The sequence below is a fragment of the Pseudorca crassidens genome, chromosome 1, assembly GCF_039906515.1.
Source record: "Pseudorca crassidens isolate mPseCra1 chromosome 1, mPseCra1.hap1, whole genome shotgun sequence".
Taxonomy (NCBI): Eukaryota; Metazoa; Chordata; class Mammalia; order Artiodactyla; family Delphinidae; genus Pseudorca; species Pseudorca crassidens.
The window spans coordinates 150,301,097-150,321,419 of record NC_090296.1 but is presented as its reverse complement, the minus strand read 5'-3'; the positions used below and the strand labels follow the sequence as shown (position 1 = coordinate 150,321,419).

Here is a 20,323-nt window from a genome sequence, read left to right as displayed (position 1 = left end):
TTTACAAAGGGAAGTAGTGAATCATTTATTCATCCGTTCATTTATTCAGCAGGCTTCCATGAGCACCTATGTGCCAGGCTTTTTACCAAGATGGAGACTGATACAACAGTTAATGAAACAGGACTCCACTATCAAAGAGCCCTTATTCTGGTAGAAGAAGCAGTTAAGCAAATTATTTCAGTGTTATATGTGCAAGGCCGCCATGTACGGTTGTTCAGGTGCTTCACTGCACAAATGTGCTCAGCTGAAGGGGCAAGTAGGACCTGAAATCTAGTCCTCGGTCTGCTTGCTGGGCCTTTATCCTCGTGAGGAGCTGGGTCTGACTGAAGAAGGGGTACATTTTTCTAGTGGTGAAAAACATATATAGGTAAGTCCTGGTCTGGCCACAGGACCCTAGCCCCACATTTTTATAGCATTATCTTCTGTAAACCATTCCAGATGCTAATCGTAACTAGATGTCCTGATAATCAACAGCAACCACCTGATCTGGGTTCTAGATTTTACTCTGTCTATATTTCACCCTGTCCCTGTGCTTCTTCCCCTCCCTGGACCTCAGTCTCCTCTCTGCAGTGTAGGGGTGGACAGGATGGGTGTAAAGACCCTTCTTGCATCAGCAGTCTAGTTGAGTACCGTTCCTTGCAGAGCACCTGCCAGGCGATGGTTCCTGCCTTTACACCTGGGGGCTGGATATAGGCAGAGAGAAATGTCAGTAAAGGCAGGGTATTCTAAAGGGGGACCTCTGCTAACACGAGTCTGGGACTTGAAACAAGACAGAAGGGCTGCCTGAGCTCTTCTAAAGACTGTGACGAGCTGTATCCAGGTCCAAAGGGTGGACTAGCTCATGCCCCGATGCTGGAGGCCATCCTGGTGGCAGGGCGACTGGAAGTGTAGGCCAGTTAGAGGGCTTGAGGGGTGGTGACTGGCAGAAGGAGATCAGCAGGTGGTCTGGGGCAGACTCCAGCTTGGGGGTTCCAGAGGCTTCCTGATTTTTTCAGCAGGGCAAAGGTCAGACTAAGAAGTCGGCATCAAAGCAGGGACTGGGTCAGCACGGACACAGGGGCCCTGGGGACATTCAGCTCAGCGTTCCCTGAGTCTGTCTAACAACGATGCGTCTCACAGGGGTCGGGTACCAGCTGCGCCTGCCAGGACCCAAAGAGGCCAAGGACAGAAGGGAGGGATGGGAAATGCCCATGACTGAGGCAGAGAGAGAGTGGTGTTGCGAGCAGAACTTGGGGCAGGGACAGCCAGACACCTGAGCTCAAACCCCAGCCCTAGCACTCTGCAGTTGGGTGACTTTTTGGACAAATTAGTATTTTTAAAAAATATTTATTTATTTTGGCTGCGCTGGGTCTTAGTTGTGGCACGCAGGATCTTTAGTTGCAGCATGTGGGGGTCTAGTTCCCTGACCGGGGGTCAAATCTGGGCCCCCTGTGTTGGGAGCGCAGAGTCTTTCCCACTGGACCACCAGAGAAGTCCCTGGACAAATTATTAACCCTCTCTGAAGCTTCGGTTTCCTCATCCATAGAATGAACACGACAGTCTTGGCTTTGCAGGGTGGCTGTGAACACGAGCGGTGTTGGACACGGAGACCTAGCACAGGGCCTGGCTCGGAGTAGATTTGTCTTAAATGACGGCTTCTATTCATCTGAGCAAAATTATGCCGGAGCGCAGTACAGGCATGACTAGCGAACAGCTTTCTGCCCGGCAAAAGGGAACATTCCACCTGTCCCCCAGTCTATTAACACGCCTCCCTCTGCCGCACACCTGGATGAAGGGACACAACGTCTAGCTTCTGTGACTCCTTCCTTTACTAGAAAGAATTCTAAGCGAGCCCATCACCAAGTTTGTCTTCTAAAGACTGTGACGAGCTGTATCCAGGGTAGCTGGAGATGGGATTTCTATTTTGGTTGTCAACAGTATCAAATAGATACTTGGAGCAGGCTGTCAAATCAGAATTGGACAGAGAGGACAGGAGATTCGTACAGAGGCAGGGATCTCGTAGCTTTGTGAGGGGCACATTCAGAACACCGCTGTGCACCAGCACGTCCGGGGGTCGACAAAACCGACACTCTGGGACTTTCCGAAAGAGAGTGCCTTTAATGACAAGAGAGAACACGTGGCTGTCACAGTGATCAGAACCTTGGGAGGAGTGAAGCCCAGTCCCGCACCCTGTACCATGTAGAAAGCCTCTCTCATTTGATTCTCCTGCCAACCCCGTGGGGGAGATGTTGCCCCCATTCTGTAGACGGAGAAACTGAGGCTCAGAGAGGATGATAACAGACAAGTCAGGGCAGTACAGTGAGGAAGGGGATGACACCAGGACCCGAACCCAGGAACCTGCTGCTAATGGTGGGATCGTTTCTACAGAGGCACATTGTGAAGCCCTGGGGTCTGCGTCTTGCAAAGTTTCAGCTGTGGGGGAACAAAGCTAACGAGGCAGGTCTGGGTTTGTCCCCTCTGTTTTTGTTTCTATTTGTTATATTTTCTATTTTTTGACCCAGTATGGGAACATTAAACCCCCATGTGCTGGTACCTACTGAAGACTCTGCACAGCCTTCCCTGCACCCCCCAGAGGGGCTGAGACACCTCACTATACTCTCAGAGGCCCCTGTGGTGTCCTTGCGCAGCCCGCACCACGGGTGGAGTGACTTCACGCTTTGTGGAGTGATGAGTGTAACGCCTTCCTCACTGGACTTTAAGCTCCCTGAAGGCAGACCATGTCTCTCTGATTTACCCCAGTGCTTAGAGTGATGACTGGCACATAGAGGTCGCTGAGCCAAAGACGACGGCTTCCATTTGGAAGAGGAATGGAATTTGGTCCAGAGGAGATGGGTGGCAGCCACTCCAGATGGAGAGGCGAGCCTGGGTGGGAGAAAGGTCCGGGCGGAGTGTTCACCCTATCCACACCCTCTCAGCATGGAAAGCACAGGACCTTACACAGAGTAGGTAGCATATAATGATTGATGGAAGGAAGGAGGGAAGAAAGGAAGGAAGGAAAGTCACAGCAAACTCTGTTCAGGGTTCTCTGTTCCAATTAGCTTCTTTGCATGGCTGGTGTGGGTGTTATCGGCTCAAGCATACATGGTTTGAGGGGCAAGAATGCAGAGAACGTACAAGGGGCCCCCAGGCATTATGTATTATTTATTTATTTTTAACTCATTTATTTATTTTTGGCCGCGTTGTGTCTTGGTTGCTGTGTGTGGGCTTTCTCTAGTTGCAGGGAGTGGGGGCTACTCTTTGTTGTGGTGTGCGGGCTTCTCATTGCAGTGGCTTCTCTTGTTGTGGAGCACGGGCTCTAGGTGCGCGGGCTTCAGTAGTTATGGCACGTGCGCTCAGTAGTTGTGGCTCGCAGGCTCTAGAGCGCAGGGTCCGTAGTTGTGGCTCACAGGCTTAGTTGCTCTGCGGCATGTGGGATCTTCCCAGACCAGGGCTCGAATCTGTGTCCCCTGCATTGTCAGGCAGATTCTTAACCACTGCGCCACCAGGGAAACCCCCATGTATTATTTATAAATATTCCGTTATCCTAATTAGGAGAACTCCTGGGCTCTGGGCCTGGGTCACTTGGGATCCCAGGGGTCAAAGATTGGACGCTGGCTTAGGGGTGGGGTGGGAGGAACTGGGAGACTGGGATTGACATATACATGATTGATACTATATAGAATAGACAACTGATGGGAACATACTGTATCACACAGGGAACTCTACCTAATGCACTGTGGTGACCTAAAAGTGAGGGAAGTCCAAAAGGGAGGGGATATCTGTACCTGTACGGCTGATTCATTTTGTTGTGCAGTGGAGGCTAACACGACATTGTAAAGCAACCATACTCCAATAAAAAATAATTTAGAAAAAAGATTGGACACTGGCTTAGACTGACGGGAATGGTGATTGCATATCTAAGCTCACCCCGTGGGGATCCGAGCTATTTGAGACTCCCTTGCCTCCAATCTGAACTGGGCCAGTGCCTGGGGCATGGCTTGGCTGAATCTGCAGAAGGGGATATGGAGTGATTACACTGACATGAGGCTTCTTGAATATACCCTGTTAGGGCAGGATGCCTTAAAGTGTGAGCAGCCAGGGAATCAGACTCTTACTGATGGTAAGGAGAATGATGAAGTGGATCAGTGCTATCAAATGTGTGACCTAGAGTAAATGGTAGGTTTTTCTCCAATTCCTTTCCTGTCACAGGACCTTTGCACATGCTCTTCCCATCTCTGCCCCCCCCTTTCCTTTTTTCTGATGATTGGCTCCTTTTTTGTCCAACTGGCCTCAGCTTATTTGTCTTTCCTTAGAGGGGCTTTCTGTGACCACTCTATTATAAACAGAAGTCCCCATTTCCCTTATTCTCTTTCTCAGACCCTTATTTGTTGCTTTCATTATATGTATTAGAATTTGTAATCATTTTACTTATTTGTCTGTTTACTTGTATTTTCAAAAATTTATTTTCCCCAGTAGATTGTAAGCTCCATGAGGACAAGACTCATGCTTGTCTTGTCACCATTGCCTTTCCTCCTCCACCCACCCCAGTGCCTGGCAAAAAGTAGATAGCCATCAGTATTGGTACGATGTTTGGTTGATTGAATGAAAGATTATGTAACTGATCGAGATTGCCCTTGAACTTTGGCTTCCAGGAAATTCAGAGCTAAATTTGTAATGCAGCTTTAGTAAATGTCTGGGTCCTTAAGATGAGCATTTCTGTGTGCTTAATTTTGTATCTGACTTCACCTCCCTCAGTGGATCTTTTTTGTATTGACCCATGTAACTGATGCTTATCATTTATGGTAAGAATCACACTTTCCCTCATGATTGAAAGCAAACACGATGTACATTGCAGGCTAGGCAACATTATCTTTGTATAATTTCCAGAAAACAGAACAGTATAAACAAGAGCAATAGCGCTATGGCAAATGGTGTTTTCTCTTCATCGGAACTGTCCTTCAGCAAGAACTCTCAGGTTAGGCCCTGATACCCTAGAGGCTCGGGGCTGGCAGGGGAGCCCTGTGACAAGTGAGGGTTCTGCCACGAGCGGACAAGGGCTATGGCTATTCTGCATAGGACTTTTGTGGATATTAAGAAAAGGTGCCCTTGTGGGTGGATGCAACACTGTGCAAAGGCAAAAAGGTTGGCAAATGGAGAGTTGGCTGTATTTCAATCCCCCACCCCCACCTCAACCCCTTGGTTCAATGTCTTTGTGCAGTAAACAACCTGAACCACTGTACGTGGTGGCCCTGAATGGAAAGGTCTTGAAGGCTGTTCCTCTTGCCTTGGTAGTTGGACTGCTTCCTTTAGGGCCTGCCCAGCAGACAGGACTTCCTATAGTCTGTCATTGCTTCTCTCAATCATATTAGAGCCTGCTCAGCCCTTTGGAAAACATGGCTGGGAGGGGACAAAGGGCATAGGCAGAAAGCAACTGTTTTTCAGATGTCTAGTATGCGCCAGCCACTGGGCCAGGTGCTGGGTATATAAAGGTGAGTACAAACTGGTTCCTTCCTCACAGTCTGATGAAAGGAACAGACAAGCAAATAAAACAGGAACAAATTCTCACAATGAAATGAGTGCAAAGATGTGGGAGCAGAGGGGAGCACATGACACTCCCACAGGAGTCATGAACAGCTTCTCACAGAACATACTCTATGACTTGGGCCTTGGAGGGGTTTCCAGGCCAGCGAAGCAAGGGAGAGGCATTCCAGGTAGGGGAAGAGCCAGTGCAAAGGCACAGTGCCCTGAGTCTGCATGACGGGGCTGAGGAACAGAGGCTGCTAAGGATGCAGTAAATGTCCTTCTCCCACCCACCCAACTCACCCATCTCAATGTCACCTTTTCTGTGATACCTTCCTTTGCTTCCCTGAGACTCTTCCCTTACGTTTCTGACGTGCACACGCTCGTGTCTTGTAGCACCTGGCATCTCGTACTGCAGTCATGTACACCCCTGCTCTCTCACTAGAGCCTGAGCTCCCTGGGCGCTGGGGCAACTCCTGCTTATCCTATGTGTCCTCTCTTCTCACACAATGCCAGGCACAGGTCAAGGGTTGGAGAAAGGTTTTGTTAAGTGAATGAATGAACCGTGTGCCTGAAGCAGAGACAGTGCGGTGAAGCGGGTTTGAAAATAAGGCTAAAGAGAAATGCCAGGGCTTGTAGTGCCACGCAAGGGGGTCTGGAAGACAGGCATCAGCAGCCCTCACCCATTTTGGCTGGAGGACGACCTCAGGGTCAGAGTCACACCTGTTCTGCAGTGGGTATTCAATCTGGCAGGCAGATTTTGGCAGCAGGACACACAGGGGGCCTCTGACCCTCTGGATCTACATAGGTGCCTGAGTGCACAGGGGAGGGTCCCAGGGAAGCGCCCCCTGGAGGTGGGAGAAGCCCAGGGCTGCCTCACTAGGGTGTCTTTGAGTCTAGATAACAAACAAACAATACTGCCTTGTATTATCTCGGTTGATAAAACGTCCATAAGTAAGAGAGCTTTCAGGTTAATACGACTCAAAAATATAATCATATTATTGAGGTTCCTCCCATCTCTCTGCCTCAGCCTCCTCCAATCATTGTTGACCCTTATGATTCCAAGACGGCGGCAGCAGCTCCAGGAATCACCCGGGCCCATCAGTGCTCATTGGTAGAGAAGAGCCACGCCTTCTGGGAGTCTCCTTCCCAGGAGCAAAGACTCCTTTCCCAGAACTCCCTGAGCAGACCTCCCCTCACATCTCATTGGCCAGAATTGGCTCACATGCTCACTCCTACACCAATCACTAGCAAGAGACTGGGAGCTCTGTGATTGGCTTAGACTCACCACTCCAGTTTACCGGCCCTGCAGCGGGTGGTGCGGTGGAGCCGTGGATACCCAGTCACAGAGGACAGGGACCCAACTTCCAGACCTTAAGGTGGGGGGTGTGTGTGTGTGTGCAAGGTTAAGCAGCGACCCCTCCAGGGGGTTCAGGGAAGGGCATCTTCCAGGAGAACCTTAACTGCATTAGAGGAGCGGGTAGCATCCTAGGATGGTTCCAGAGGGAAGAAAGGCTTCCCCTGCTGGGCTCCAGTGCTACATTAGCCGCTGGCACAGTGAGGTCCTGGCCGTGCTGGAGGCTTGATGACTTAGCAGTCTGGTCATCGAGGGGGCAGGTGTGGCTGAGGCCTGGTCTGTAGGAGGGAGGCTGTGAGGGCGCGGGAAACTGCACGGCCTGTTTCACTCAGCCCACACACCACACACGCGCAAACCCAGCAGGGTGGCAGGGCTTTTTACATGACGGCTAGCTTCCAAGAGGACAAAAGAGTAGAAGGTACAAGCTTTTTAAAGTCTGGGTGCAGAAGTTCTGGAGTATCCCTCCCCCGCCCCGCTCCCGGTCAAAGCAAGGCATAAGGCCAGCCCAGAATCAAAGGAGAGGAGAAATAGACTTCATCTCTTGATGGGAGGAATGGCGCGTGCACACAAGGATGAGATAGATTATTGGTGACCGTCTTGGAAAACAAAAGCTCTTTATACAGAATTGGTGAGCCGGAGAGCAGGGGCTCAAGCCTATGCCTGTATAATGCCAGGTCCACCTCTCCACATCCCTGATCAGATCATGGACTTTTCCAGCTGGGAATGACTCTTGAGATCATGCAGTGGCCCACAGCCCTCAATGTCTTAACCTGGGGTTCCTCAGAAGCACACCCTGAGGCCCAATTTGAGTATCAGTGGCTTATTTGGGAAGAAGCCCTGATAGGTAAGTGGAGGAGTAAGACGGGGAAAGGATGGGAACCATTAAATAAACAGATGACATTGTGGCATCTAGAGCTCAATCTTCCCGGGGGACTTCTGGGAGGTGGTGTGGAGTGCCCTTAAGGGGCAGGAAGCTGGGGTATTCATCCTCCCATTGCCTACTCTGGTGCCTAGATCTCATCCCAGACTCATGGAACTGGTGCTTTGGGGCTGGTTCAGGACACCTTCATTCACTCCCAGTTCTGGAGGCTTCTTATTGGCTAGAGAGGCCATACTGGTGCTTACCCTGGAGCCACATGCCACAAGCTGGCTGAGCTCTTTAGCAGATGATAAAACTCCAGACTTTTCCGGGATAACAAGTAGTTCCTTCTGCTTGTATCCCTGGGCTGTCCTTGCCTGGCTGTAAGATCTATAATTAGAACTTGTGGTAGACTGGTACTTTGGTGGCTGCCAAAGAACTATGCCTCCCAGTACAGAAAGTCCCCTACATACGAATGAGTTCCATTCCGAAAGCACATTTGTAAGTCCAATTTGTTTGTAAGTCCGACAAAGTTAGCCTAGGTCCCCAACTAACACAATCGGCTCTATAGTACCGTACCGTAATAGGTTTAAAATATTTTTCACACAAATACTACATAAAACACAAAGAAACACACACAAAAAATAAACAATTTGACTCTTACAGTGCAGTACCTTGAAAAGTACGGTAGTAGAGTACAACAGCTGGCATCCAGGGGCTGGCATGGAGTGAACAGGCAAGAAGAGTTACTGACTGGAGGAGGGAGAGGAGGTGGGAGATGGTAGAGCTGAAGGATCGTCAGCAACAGGAGACGGAGGGCGAGCTGCGACGTCACTCACGCCTGACGTGGATGGCACAGGTTCTGGTTCCTCACTGGATTCAGTCCTATCTACCCTCTTGAAAACAAACGGTCCAGTGATGTCTGGATAGCAGCTCTTTTTTTCTCATCATGGATGACGCGGTAGCACTGGATTGCATTCTGAATGGCTGCTGCAACCTTTGTATACCATTCTGCGTTCAGGTCCTGTGCCTCAAAAATTAATGGTGCCTCCTCAAATACAGAAAATCCCCTTGCCATTTCCCGTGTCATGAATCTCTTCGGTTCTTCAGTTACTTCTTCCTCTTGTCTCTCTTTGGCCTTTCTCTGGGCACATTCGCGTCTTTGAAAGTTTGCAACTTGAAGGTTCATACGTAGGAGACTTACTGTACTCATATCCTGGTGTGGTCCCTTCCCACATCGATTCTGAGCTTGGTTGTGTCACCTGCTTTAGCCAGTGGGACATCAGCAGCCGTGGTGCACACAGAGGCTTGATAAGTAAATGCTTTTCTTCTTGCAGCCCAGCTGCAATGCTGTAAGGGAGTCCAAGCCATCCTGCTGGAGGGAGAGATCATATGAAGAAACCAGCACATGGAGAGAGAAAAAAGCCACCCGGAGTAGCACCGGGCCATTGGACAGGTGAGTGAGGCCTTTTTGTACTTTCCTAGTCAGCCCAGTCACCAATGCAAGGATAGTACATGAGCAGAAGAACCACCCGTCTGTGCTGTATCTGAACCCCTGACCCTCAGAATCTCAAGCAAACAAGGATGTTTTTGTTTTACGCCACCAAGTTTTGGCATAAAACTTAGTGGCGTACCGTACCGCATACCATAAGCATCTTTATGGCTTCTGAAATTTACTGACTCTGTCCCCCCTTCCTCTGTAAGTCGAGGGGATACTTACCCAAAGACACTCAACACTCAGCTCGAGGAATTGGGGAGTGAGGGCAACCAACACCGCCTGTTTCGGGGCTTGGGTAGGGGTGGCAGAGAGGTAAGTGCCTCTCCCCTGGGAGGGCATTCCCCTGCTGAAAGGCCCCGGCAAGCCTTGTAGCAGCATGTCTGATGGTGCTGCCCTGCAGTGCCGCCCACAAATGCCAGCGAGTGTCTCAGCAAGCAGTGAGGTGAGTTCCCTGCCTCGCTCTGGAGTGCTGACTTCTCACCCAAGAACGAGAATGGGATGCCCAACTCTGTGAGCCTGGCCCAGGCCAGGGCACAGGGAGCCCTGAGTCATAGGCCAGCTCAAGATCCCTCCCCCAACCTGTCTGAGCTGGAAACCCCACCTCTTCAGGAGGCTCGGCTGGACCCAGGTGCTGCTAACAATCTTGTCTCAGAGCCAGCTCAGAAAAGACACAGACGCCGCTGAAATCCCACGGCTGCATCACAACAGAAGCAGAATGCAGTATTAGAGACTAATCATCCTGTGGGATTTCTCAGTGAGTTCCTTTGTTATTGGTGTGCAAAAGTCATCACCAAATGGAAATGTCATGTCTGAGTGACGGGTTTTGCATCCAGTGGTGAAGGCATACCCAAAGTACAAGGGAAGAAAACTTAATTCCCATAAAAACGAGCAAAGTCACTAATGAAAATCTCTCCCTATCCAAATTAAAATCATCAACGAAATAAATCCCCCCAACTGATGAATGTACCCAGTTCAAATTTTATTAATAAAACCTAATTTGTTTTCCCAATTTTATGGATTAAATTCCCCAGTTATGTTATTTATTCCCACCACCTTTTCTTCTTGAATCACAAAATAAATGTCAATTTCAAAAGTTAGATGGTGAATATTCATCTCTCTGCCTAGAATCTTGTGGGTGGGAAGCTTTCTTCCTGATTTAGAAGGGGAAAAAAAACCACAATTTAAATATGAAGTATACATAAAGGAAAAAGAAATGGGAAAATTATTATAAAATAGTCTTTTTTTTCTTTTATTCCCTTTTTATCCCCATTCCCCACTCTCATTACCTTCTTCCCCACAGGAGACCATTCTAGTATATTTAATGTGCATTGCTTTTTATGTATGTATGTTGTAAGTGTGCACTGTCGTTGGGTACATATGTTTTTTTTGTTTTTTGTTGTTTGTTTTTTGCGGTACGCGGGCCTCTCACTGTTGTGGCCTCTCCCGCCGCGGAGCACAGGCTCCGGACGCGCAGGCCCAGCGGCCATGGCTCACGGGCCCAGCCGCTCCGCGGCATGTGGGATCCTCCCGGACCGGGGCACGAACCCGCGTCCCCTGCATCGGCAGGCGGACTCCCAACCACTGCGCCACCAGGGAAGCCCTACATGTGTATTTTTAATTGTTGTTACTGGTGTTTGTTTCTTTCTTATTTTCATTCGCTCTGTGTTTCTAAGATCTATCTATGTAGTTATATGAACAACTGACCTTTCGATTTTAACTGCTGTAGAACATTCCATGATGTGCATCCGCCACATTCCACCTTTTCATTCTGCCAGGATGGACACCTTGTTGACCTCCAACCCCTGGCCACTTTAAACAACACTATACTAAGCATCCTTGTTCATGTCCCTTTACAGACTTTATAAAACAAATGTTCACGCATCTTATTCACAAATCGCCGTGTGTGTCCACATGCCTTTAAATGAGGTGCAAAAAGAATCCAGTAAACATCCAGATTTATAAAGCTGAATTTAGATTTCCTCAATTCTTTCTTTATTTTCATAATGAAAATGTTCAAAAAGCTGTTAACATTATGACTTTGAAAACATAAAGAATCACTTGTTCTTAAATTTATTTTTTTGGCCACATCGACGGCTTACAGTTCCCCGACCAGGGACTGAACCCGGGCCTCCTGCAGTGGAAGCGTGGAGTCCTAACCATTGGACCGCCTGGGAAGTCCCACAAAGAATCTCTTTAGAAACAAATTATTTCCTAATCAGTAATAGCCTGTGAAGAAAAACAAAGCACGTTAAAAAAATCAGATCTGTTGTATTCATTTAAAGCAAAACACGCTCACAGTAAAATCTCCCAAGATTTGTACAGTGAGTCCACTTTTTTCCAGTTGAGCCGTATTACAGTTTTTCGGAAGTGCTGCTAAATCACAAGCAAATGGATGAGACAGGTGCATGTGGTCTCTGTTTCCGCACAGCCTGCTTCTGTGACAACAGCATCCTTGTCCTCTTTTCAATTTTAACTCCTACTTGAAAGGGAAAAAGTCAGACACATCTCTAGATGCAGCAGGGGTCTCAACCTGCCCTCTGTCCCTCTGCGAAGTTACAACTCTTACACTGTGAATATCTCTTACATGTCAAAATGTCCAACCGATTCAAAAGATGGATTTTTCAACATACTCTTCCATCTTGTCCAGGCCTGACATTTTTGGTCCATATTCCCCTTCGGATCTGGTAGCTCCCTACTTAGTGGCAGTTCGCAGCCCAAGCTGGAGACCTGCCTGCTTGTGAGTTGGTGGCCATTTCCTGGTCATCTCCATGGGTGGACAGTTTTTTCCCTCAAGTTTAGCGGGTCTCTGTTTGTTCTGGGACCCAGCTCCAGCTCTCTTAAAGGAGTCCAGTGGGGCAAGGGACTTGCATATCTTGAATCCTTCTCTGTGAATGAATCCTTCTCCAGCTCCCCTTTGGACATGGAGCCTTTGTGACTCCCGCAGTTACAGACTTCGGCAAAAATAGCTTTTCAGAGGTTCCTGAGCCCTCCATAACTGCTGGGAGAGTGAATAATCTAAGCTGTGGTTTGGTCACCCGTCTTGCCTCTCAGTGCACGTGAAGACCCTCGAATCCTCTTTTAAACAGATGTGCAAGGATAGTCAGGAAACTTTAGGGATGGTTAATAAAGAAGGAAGCTTTCCCACCCAGATACTAAAGTGCATCAAGTTGTGACAGCTGAAACAGTTTAGACCTGGCACACAGAATGGTACATGAGTAGAATGGAAGAGAAAGTCTCGACATAGAGCAAGAACCTGGAGGAACTTAGCATATGAAGATGACAGCATCTCAGACCAGTGATGAAAGATTGGGTGATCCAAGACACAGTGTTAGGAGTCCTGGTTAATCATTTTTTGGGGAAAAAAAGTTAGATCCCTACCTCACACCAGAAGATGAAACATCTAAATGTTAAAAAAATAGAAAGGGGGGCTTCCCTGATGGCGTAGGGGATAAGAATCCACCTGCCAACACAGGGGACACGGGTTTGAGCCCTGGTCCGGGAAGATCCCACATGCCACAGAGCAGCAAATCCCGTGCGCCACAACTACTGAAGCCCGCGTGCCTAGAGCCCATGCTCTGCAACAAGAGAAGCCACTGCAATGAGAAGCCCGTGCACCGCAACGAACCGTAGCCCCCGCTCACCACAACTAGAGAAAGCCCGCGCGCAGCAACGAAGACCCAATGCGGCCAAAAATAAATAATAAAATAAAATAAATAAATTTATTTTTTTTAAAAAAAGAAAGAGGGTAGGAGAAAGAAGTCATCAGTAGATTAGAGAATACTGGCGACTATTTATACAACCCCAGAATAAGGAAAGTTCTATAAGCACAGCAACAAAGGCAAACACCGTACAGGAAATATTGATAGATTTCACCAAAAACAAAAAGGAGACACTTTTCTGTCTATAAACCCATCAAAAACAAAACTTAAAGGCAGGGGCTTCCCTGGCGGCACAGTGGTTGAGAGTCCGCCTGCCGATGCAGGGGACACGGGTTCGTGCCCCGGTCCAGGAAGATCCTACATGCCGCGCAGCGGCTGGGCCCGTGAACCATGGCCGCTGAGCCTGTGCGTCCGGAGCCTGTGCTCCGCAACGGGAGAGGCCACAACAGTGAGAGGCTCGCGTACCGGAAAAAAAAAAAAAAAAAAAAGAAAAGAAAACTTAAAGGCAAAATAGAACTGGGGGAAATATTTATAGCATATACGCCAAGTTGTTAGTATCAGTAGAGTAAGAATTGTCACAGACCAATAGGAATAAAGATGAGACGGATGATGAGCCCCAGAGAAGACACCATTGCTTGAGGAAAGTTGCCAGCGGCCTGGTAATATGTTGATCACATCAGACCCCTTCTTCGCCTAAAGGGACAGCAATTTGTGCTTTTTAGATTTTTACCTACGGCGGATAAGGGTTTGCCTGCCCTGTCTACAGTATGTCTGCCAGCACTCCCGTCTGTGGACTGGCAGAACTGGCATGATATTCTGAATGACATGGGCTCAGCGTGAGTGACTCATTTTTCGGAAGAAAGGAGGGCTGACAGTGGCACACACAATGGGTTCCACTGGTCTTCCTCCACACCCCATCAGCTGGAAGGAGCCAGCCTAATGTAACAGTGGAGCGCTCTGTCCAAGTCTTAGCCGAAGTGCTGGCTCTGGGACAACACCCTGCAGTGCTGGCAGGACGAGCTCCAGGATGCAACATGAACTGATGAGCTGTTTGCAGAGCTGTGTCGCCAGTAGCTAGAATACACAGATCTGGCAGGAAAGGAGAGGCTGCTGTTTTCTTTCTTTGTGGCTTCCATGGCTGTGGACACTGTCATTGCCATTATCTTTATAAGGACTGTCATTCCTTGTTTTCACAAGTGCCAGAGCCAGCACTGCAGCCTGTGCGTCCCCTTCCTCCTATGTAGCGCTGGGATGCTGCAGCTCGCCAGGGCGTCTCACCACCACACTTAGCACCAGAATTCAGACCCTTGTTGCCCCCCGCCCAGTGAGAGATCCAACTCCAGGATCCCAGCCCGAGGGTCTGCTTCCTAGGGCTACTCCTGGTGCCGAACATCCTAGTTTGGGTTCCCCACCAAGAAGACTCTTGAGACTAGACTGTGAGAGTGAGAAGTGAATCTGGGAGTGATTCCAGGAAACACCAGCAGGGGAGCGAGAAGGTAAGACAGGGAAGGGAAGGGAGTCCATACGATGTGTGTTAATGACCACAGGTCACCACTGCGGGCAGTGGGAGATGATGTGGAACAGGCCTCAGAATTGCTCCAGTCTCACTGGAGGGGGCCTCATGGCTGGGGTAGTTATCTACCCGCTCCTATTCATCGCTAGTCAAGACTGTCCCTGAGGTGCCCACTCCTCAGCGCCTCCGACCTTCTTGGAGAGTGAGCTGAACGTGTTTCCCCAGCCTTTGGGCGGGGAGTCTCTGGGGCTGGAGGTTAGAAGCCGCCCAAGTACACGGGACAGTGATTGTTAAGGTGATATGACATGTCTGACTTGGGGTGTGTGTAATTGACCCTAATGACCACGAGGTACTGGGGCTGCTGCTCTACTGTGGGGACAGTGGGGAGCAGGTCTGGAGCCCAGAGAATTCACTGGAGTTTCATAGTGTTTCCAAGCCTGGTGATGACGGTGAGTGGGGAGTTTCAGCGACCAGCATCCCACCAGGGCAAGGCAGTTAAGGGCTCAGACCCTTCAGTGAAGAGCTGGGTCTCCCCAACAGGTAGGCAGCATAGACCAGCATGCTGGCTGAGGGCGAGGGAAATCTAGATTGACCGGTAGAGGAGGAAGATTACGGCTTCAGGACCAGCTGCATTATATCTCGGGAGAGACCATGGTTGGCCACCACGTTGAAGGGGTCTCTGTGAGGAAGTGACCTTGCGGGAGGATTTGCGTGGATCTGAGTAGTACGGGGGCAGCCTGGATGCTATGCCCGTCGTGTATCACTTCAGATCTTCTCAGCCCCAGCCTCGTCTCCTACTCCATCCCCGCTGTGGCAGGCAGTTCCACACTGGCTTGACCAGTTTCATGAAGGTAATGCTTCTTGCTTCTTGCTTCCTGCCTCAGGCCCAGGAAACCCAAGGATCCTGCTCGGGACTCATACGTGTGTAACCTGGGTGATCAAGGCAAGTTGTCTCTCACGATCAGTGGGGGACAGAGCCAATGGCTACAGGCTTCTCTGATCTCCGAGGAAGATCGTTCTGGATGCATTTCATCGGCTCCTCAGAAGGCCCCATGGGACTGAGCGCTGTTGCCCACATAGGTGGCCAGCTTGATAATACATCCTTGGATCAGCTCTCCCCTCTCCCCCATTTTACTTCCACCGTCCTTCACTTCTGTTTCTTGGGATTAATTCCCAAATAGACTATCTTCATGGAAGCTTTGGGGGGAATCCAGGCTAAGATACTTAAGGCCCCGTGCACTTATGGAATTAAGCTTCCATTACAAGTCATTTCTGTGTTCCTTCCTTTTATCCATATGAATCTGATTGATGAATGGTTACAACATCAAAACTCAATATCTTCCCAAACTCCTCCCCAGACCTCAGGCAAGCTGTCCACTTTGCGGCTCCATCATTGTTTACCCTGACATTCCTCTGCACATGGGTGTTCTCAATATCATCACGTAGAGTGGTGATCCTCCAGCGAGGTAAAATAGTGCTAGTTTATTGTTCACAGTTAATTCTCTGTGGGACTTTGACATTTCTGCCTGTCTTACAAGCTGAGGCTTCTCTGTTTGCTCCAGGCTGTTGTTTTTCAATGATATCTACACAGTGAATGGCCTTGGAAGAGAAAGACTGTGTTTGCCTCTGGAGCAAAGGGCAGGCATATTTACTGCCAATTAAAAAAGATTCGGGTTCCCTAAGTTCAGGGTTCCTGTCCTCAAATGCAGGTGTTACGTGGCATTCTTTCTGTCACCTAGACCTCTTTATGTCATCCTGTGGAAGCAAAAAATCCAACCAAGCAAAAACCCCCACTGTCTCTCTGGCTGTTGCTATTACTATGAGTCCCAAAGTCCTTTGCTCTGACCCAGGAGACCTGTGTCTTGTGCCAGCATCCACAGAACCGTGACAGGCTAACTTGGTAGATTGCAAGTAGGATCAAATCTTAGACAGTTCTTCACGGCTCTTGATGTGTGCTGTTTTAGTCTTTACCGAGACCCTAAATCCACCTAGTTAAACTCCCACTGTGTTCTTCCCTCAGCCTTCTGTTGCTGCAAGAATTCCTGTAGCGGTCACTCAGCCACTGTTTACTGAGGCCCTTCCGTGCGCCCGGCGCTCTTCTAAGGCCAGGACTAACTGAAACAGACAAAATCCTCACCCCCCTTGTGACTTACATTCTAGTGAAGCCCTCATCTGTGCTATTGGCTTTCTCTCTTTGTTTTGTCCGTCTCTCTCTAGATAACGTGAACCTGAATTCACCAACGACACTCCAGTGAAACGGGTTTCTTCTCCGAATTTACTCTCACATCAGTATGCCAGCTCCTCCCATTCTGAGAGCGAGATCCTAGATTCTGTTCCTTACTCAGCCACCAGCTCTGTGACCTCGGACGTGTCCCTTTCGCTTTCACAAGTCCTCAGGTCCTAATGGGTGCAATGAGGTGTATCCTGCTGAGCGGCTGGAGGGGCTGGAGGAGGCCCTGTGTGTATAATCACCACATTTCTGTGCAACACACGGGGACCCTTCAGTCGTTCTCCCCATCCCAACCCTAGTCCAGTCCTCAGTAAGGACTGGTTAGAGACACGGAACCCAAGCGCTTCTAATTTTCAGGGTTTCTCTCATTTCTGACTCATGGTTGCTCAGACCTCACGTTGTGTCTGCCCTCCTTTTCCACCCTGATTGCCACAGTCTCCTCAGCTTATTCCTCCCATAATATGGTGCAAAAACGAACAACTCCACACACAGAACATGGCTTCCCGCACTTAGCAGCAGCTCCAGACACTTCATCACCAAGTAGATTAGAATAACACTAACTTTTGCTACCATAGCAACTGCTGTTGGTTGCGCAATAGCCGACTTTTCAAAGCTACTTAAAAATGCTCAAACTGTTTTGCATAAAGTGGATTTACATCACCAAGAGTAGTGGCTTTCCTTTCCCCTTGAGAGTCTTCTTTAAGAAATTGAAAATTTTCCCCCTCAGAAGAATTTCATAATTTAGTTTTAAAAGAACCATTTTAAAACAAAGTTTTGCCAATAGTTTCTTCATGCCCTTGTAAAGACAAATACAAATTAAAAATAAGAGGCTTACGCCTCCCTGTTGAAGCAAGAGGAGACTTCTCCCCTTCCCTTTTCTTAGAGCATTTACTTTGGAAACTTGTAATTGTTCCTCTGTCTCTTTGAAATGTATGCAAATCTTTTTAAAAAGCTAAATAAGCCTCTTGCCAGGTTTATGAGCAGGAATGTCTTTCTCAGGGACCTGGGAACCATCTCTTTGAAACGCCAGGCTTGAGGAAGATGGTGCCCTTATCTCCCTGTTTCTCTGGGAGGACAGAAGCCTCCAAGCTGCAAAACTACCTCCTGTCATAAAGGTAGGAGAAGTTAATTTTTCCTTTGGATAAATCCGGTTAACACAGGGGGTTACCCCAACTACCAAGTGAATTCATCTTAAGTTAAGATGAATTACGTGTGACCAATGATGCTGTCAAGTCTTTTTTACTTGAGGGCTAGTTATTGTTTATCTTTAGACCATGTATGTAATTGGTTGTATCTGCTCGGCCGTATAAAAGGACGAGATTCCTTTCTGTCTTTGCTATCTCCTAGCGGATTGCCTGAGAGGCGCATCGCATTCTGGTTTAATGCTTATTCAATAATAAAATTGTTTTCTTTCTTTTCTACCTCGATGGAGAGGTTTCCTGTGTTGGGAGGAGAATTTGTTTTTAATTCTATTTCCCCAACGCCCACCAGAACCAAACATTTAAAACAGCACTCATGGAGTATATCATTATGAGGTTTTGTTAAAAGCTCTGGAGGAAGTTGCCAGGGAATTATAGGAGGAGAAGGAAACTGTATCCAGCTTTCCCTTCATTTACTCTGCCCCAAGGAGGGTGAGGCTTCCGTTCAGAATCAGCCCTGGAAGCGGTCCTCCGATAACAGCCTTGGGAGATTCTGGAGTTCCGGACCAGATAATAGTGGAGGGTCTTTTCCTTTCCTTTTTTAGGAAAACAAAGAATCAACACCTAGACCTGAGATGCTAAGTCTGCAACCCATCTCACAAGTTAGGGAACACCTAGGTACCAGTCACAACTCCAGGGGGCGCCATTCCTACTGTCGCCTGTGTGGATGACACCCCTGGGGTCTTGCGGTGCCAGCCTGCACCTCTCTATATTGTGGCCGTGTCCCTTAAAGAGTTTATTTCAGAAACCCTGGGTTCAGTTCATCTATAACCGCCTACTGCCACTGCCTGAGAAGGATCCAGGGAGAAGTCCAGACAGAAAACTCCAACATCCCAAGAATTGATTCTGCTTCTTTTGTCTCCAGCTGACATTTTTCTTCTCTTCTTTCCTTCCTTTCTTTTCCTAACCTCTCTCTGGTAGAATACAAGATCTTAAAGAGCAGCAGCTTCCTCTTCCTGTTTACTCCTGAGCCCCCAGCATGCAGCAGTGCTTGGCATGCAATAGACCCTCAACAGGCGAGACCAGCACGCTTGTTTTCTTGTTTCCTTCATTGCCATTTAGCACTATCTTCTCCAAGTTTTGAAAGAGACTTTTGTATTTCTGAGCTCAGCTTCCTGCCTGGCCTCCAAGCCCCTCAGATATTTCAGGTGGAGTCTTTTCACATTGAGCTGTTGGTCCATTCTGACTTTTATAAACACTGAATAGAATTACATTAAATCTTTGAAAAAAAAATCTAATCTAAGGTAATCTCATGTTTCAGATTTCCCACGTTTCCCACTTTTCAGATGTCTCCTGGTGGAAGCATCTTTTCTGAAGCTTTGGGAAACTTGAGGACCTGTGACATTATGGAACCAGGAACTTAAGCCAGTGAGGCTTTTCCCAAGGGACGTATTGAGAACTGAGCTGCCCTGAGCTGTTGACATTTAGACAAAAAGCAGAGAAGGGGCGGCAAGGAGAGTCCAGAAGCAGGGATATGCACCTGGGCTGATGTCAGAGCCTGGTCCAGACCCCAAGTTACAGGCCTGCCGAAAGACTGGAGAGAGCGGGGTTGAGAGGTTTTGAACATACAGGATTGCCTTCCAAATACATCCTCAGGCAAGAGAAGTAAGATGCCAGAAACTCATATTAGGAAGCAAAAGAACTTCGAAAAGCTATAACGCTGTGGGGGAATTTTAAACATTCACATTTCCTAAACTAGTCTTTCTTCTGAGAAATGACTTGTCTTTCAAAACCATATGGCAGGAGCACACTCAACGTATAATAAAATCCTTGGTTTTGGTAATTATGATGAAGCTGTCGCAGTGTTAAATGATGCCACCTGATGGATTGTGAACACGCAAGTGCTACCATCAGCAATAGCTGGGAGTTTATTATTTTTAACAATCTCTGAAGGCCTGAGAAGGAATGAAGCAAGTGCCAACGGTTGCTCTTGGCCAGCTTACGGCTCAGAGAAGAAAGAGGGAATGAGGAGGAGGGCGAGGAGGAGGAGAAACAGGATAAAGAGAAGAAAATAATATGGAGAGGGGGCAGAAGAGAATCTATTTTTTTCTTTTGATAAAAGTCATTATACTGTCAACAGAAGGTACTTTAAGTAGAGACTTGATTTTTCATGGAGCAGACACAGTTTGCGTGAAGAGACGGTCATCTGTTGAGTGCCACCTCCTGGTACAATCCCCTTTTGGAGCTAAGGGGTCAACACCAAGCTCATGGTGGGGGGGGGGCAGAAGAGTGGCAGGGGCAGGGAGGGCCATGACAGAGGGGGGTAAGCTTCAGTGGGTGAACATATTTATTTATAAGAAGTGATCCCCCTTTTCCTATCACCCCAGACTGTATGCACACATTCAGGAGTCTGTCCTTCAGGGGAAAAAGAAATACAGTGGAGGGGCAGACCCCCTCTTGGTCTCACTTGCTGCTCCCTTGCAGTGGACTCAATAACCCTCGCTTTCTACCCTCACTTCTGGCTTGGTAAATTCTTTTACCACACGCGTTGCTGACGTCATTGCCGAAC

At 48.3% G+C, this 20,323-nt stretch overlaps 1 long non-coding RNA gene across 4 annotated transcripts in view; it reads left to right on the top strand.

The window, feature by feature from the left end:
* LOC137203179 (uncharacterized) overlaps positions 1 to 20,012 on the top strand; it is a 36,998-nt gene extending 16,986 nt beyond the window's left edge. For 2 of the 4 annotated variants that reach the window (XR_010932971.1, XR_010932973.1), the window contains exons 2-4: positions 9,053 to 9,171; positions 17,615 to 17,730; positions 19,076 to 20,012. This is a non-coding gene — a long non-coding RNA (uncharacterized lncRNA). Of the gene's footprint in view, positions 1 to 6,789; positions 6,879 to 9,052; positions 9,172 to 16,405; positions 17,731 to 19,075 lie in introns of those variants that run through there. The other 2 variants (XR_010932974.1, XR_010932975.1) reach the window with 2 other exon arrangements.
* The last annotated feature ends 311 nt before the right edge of the window (positions 20,013 to 20,323 follow it).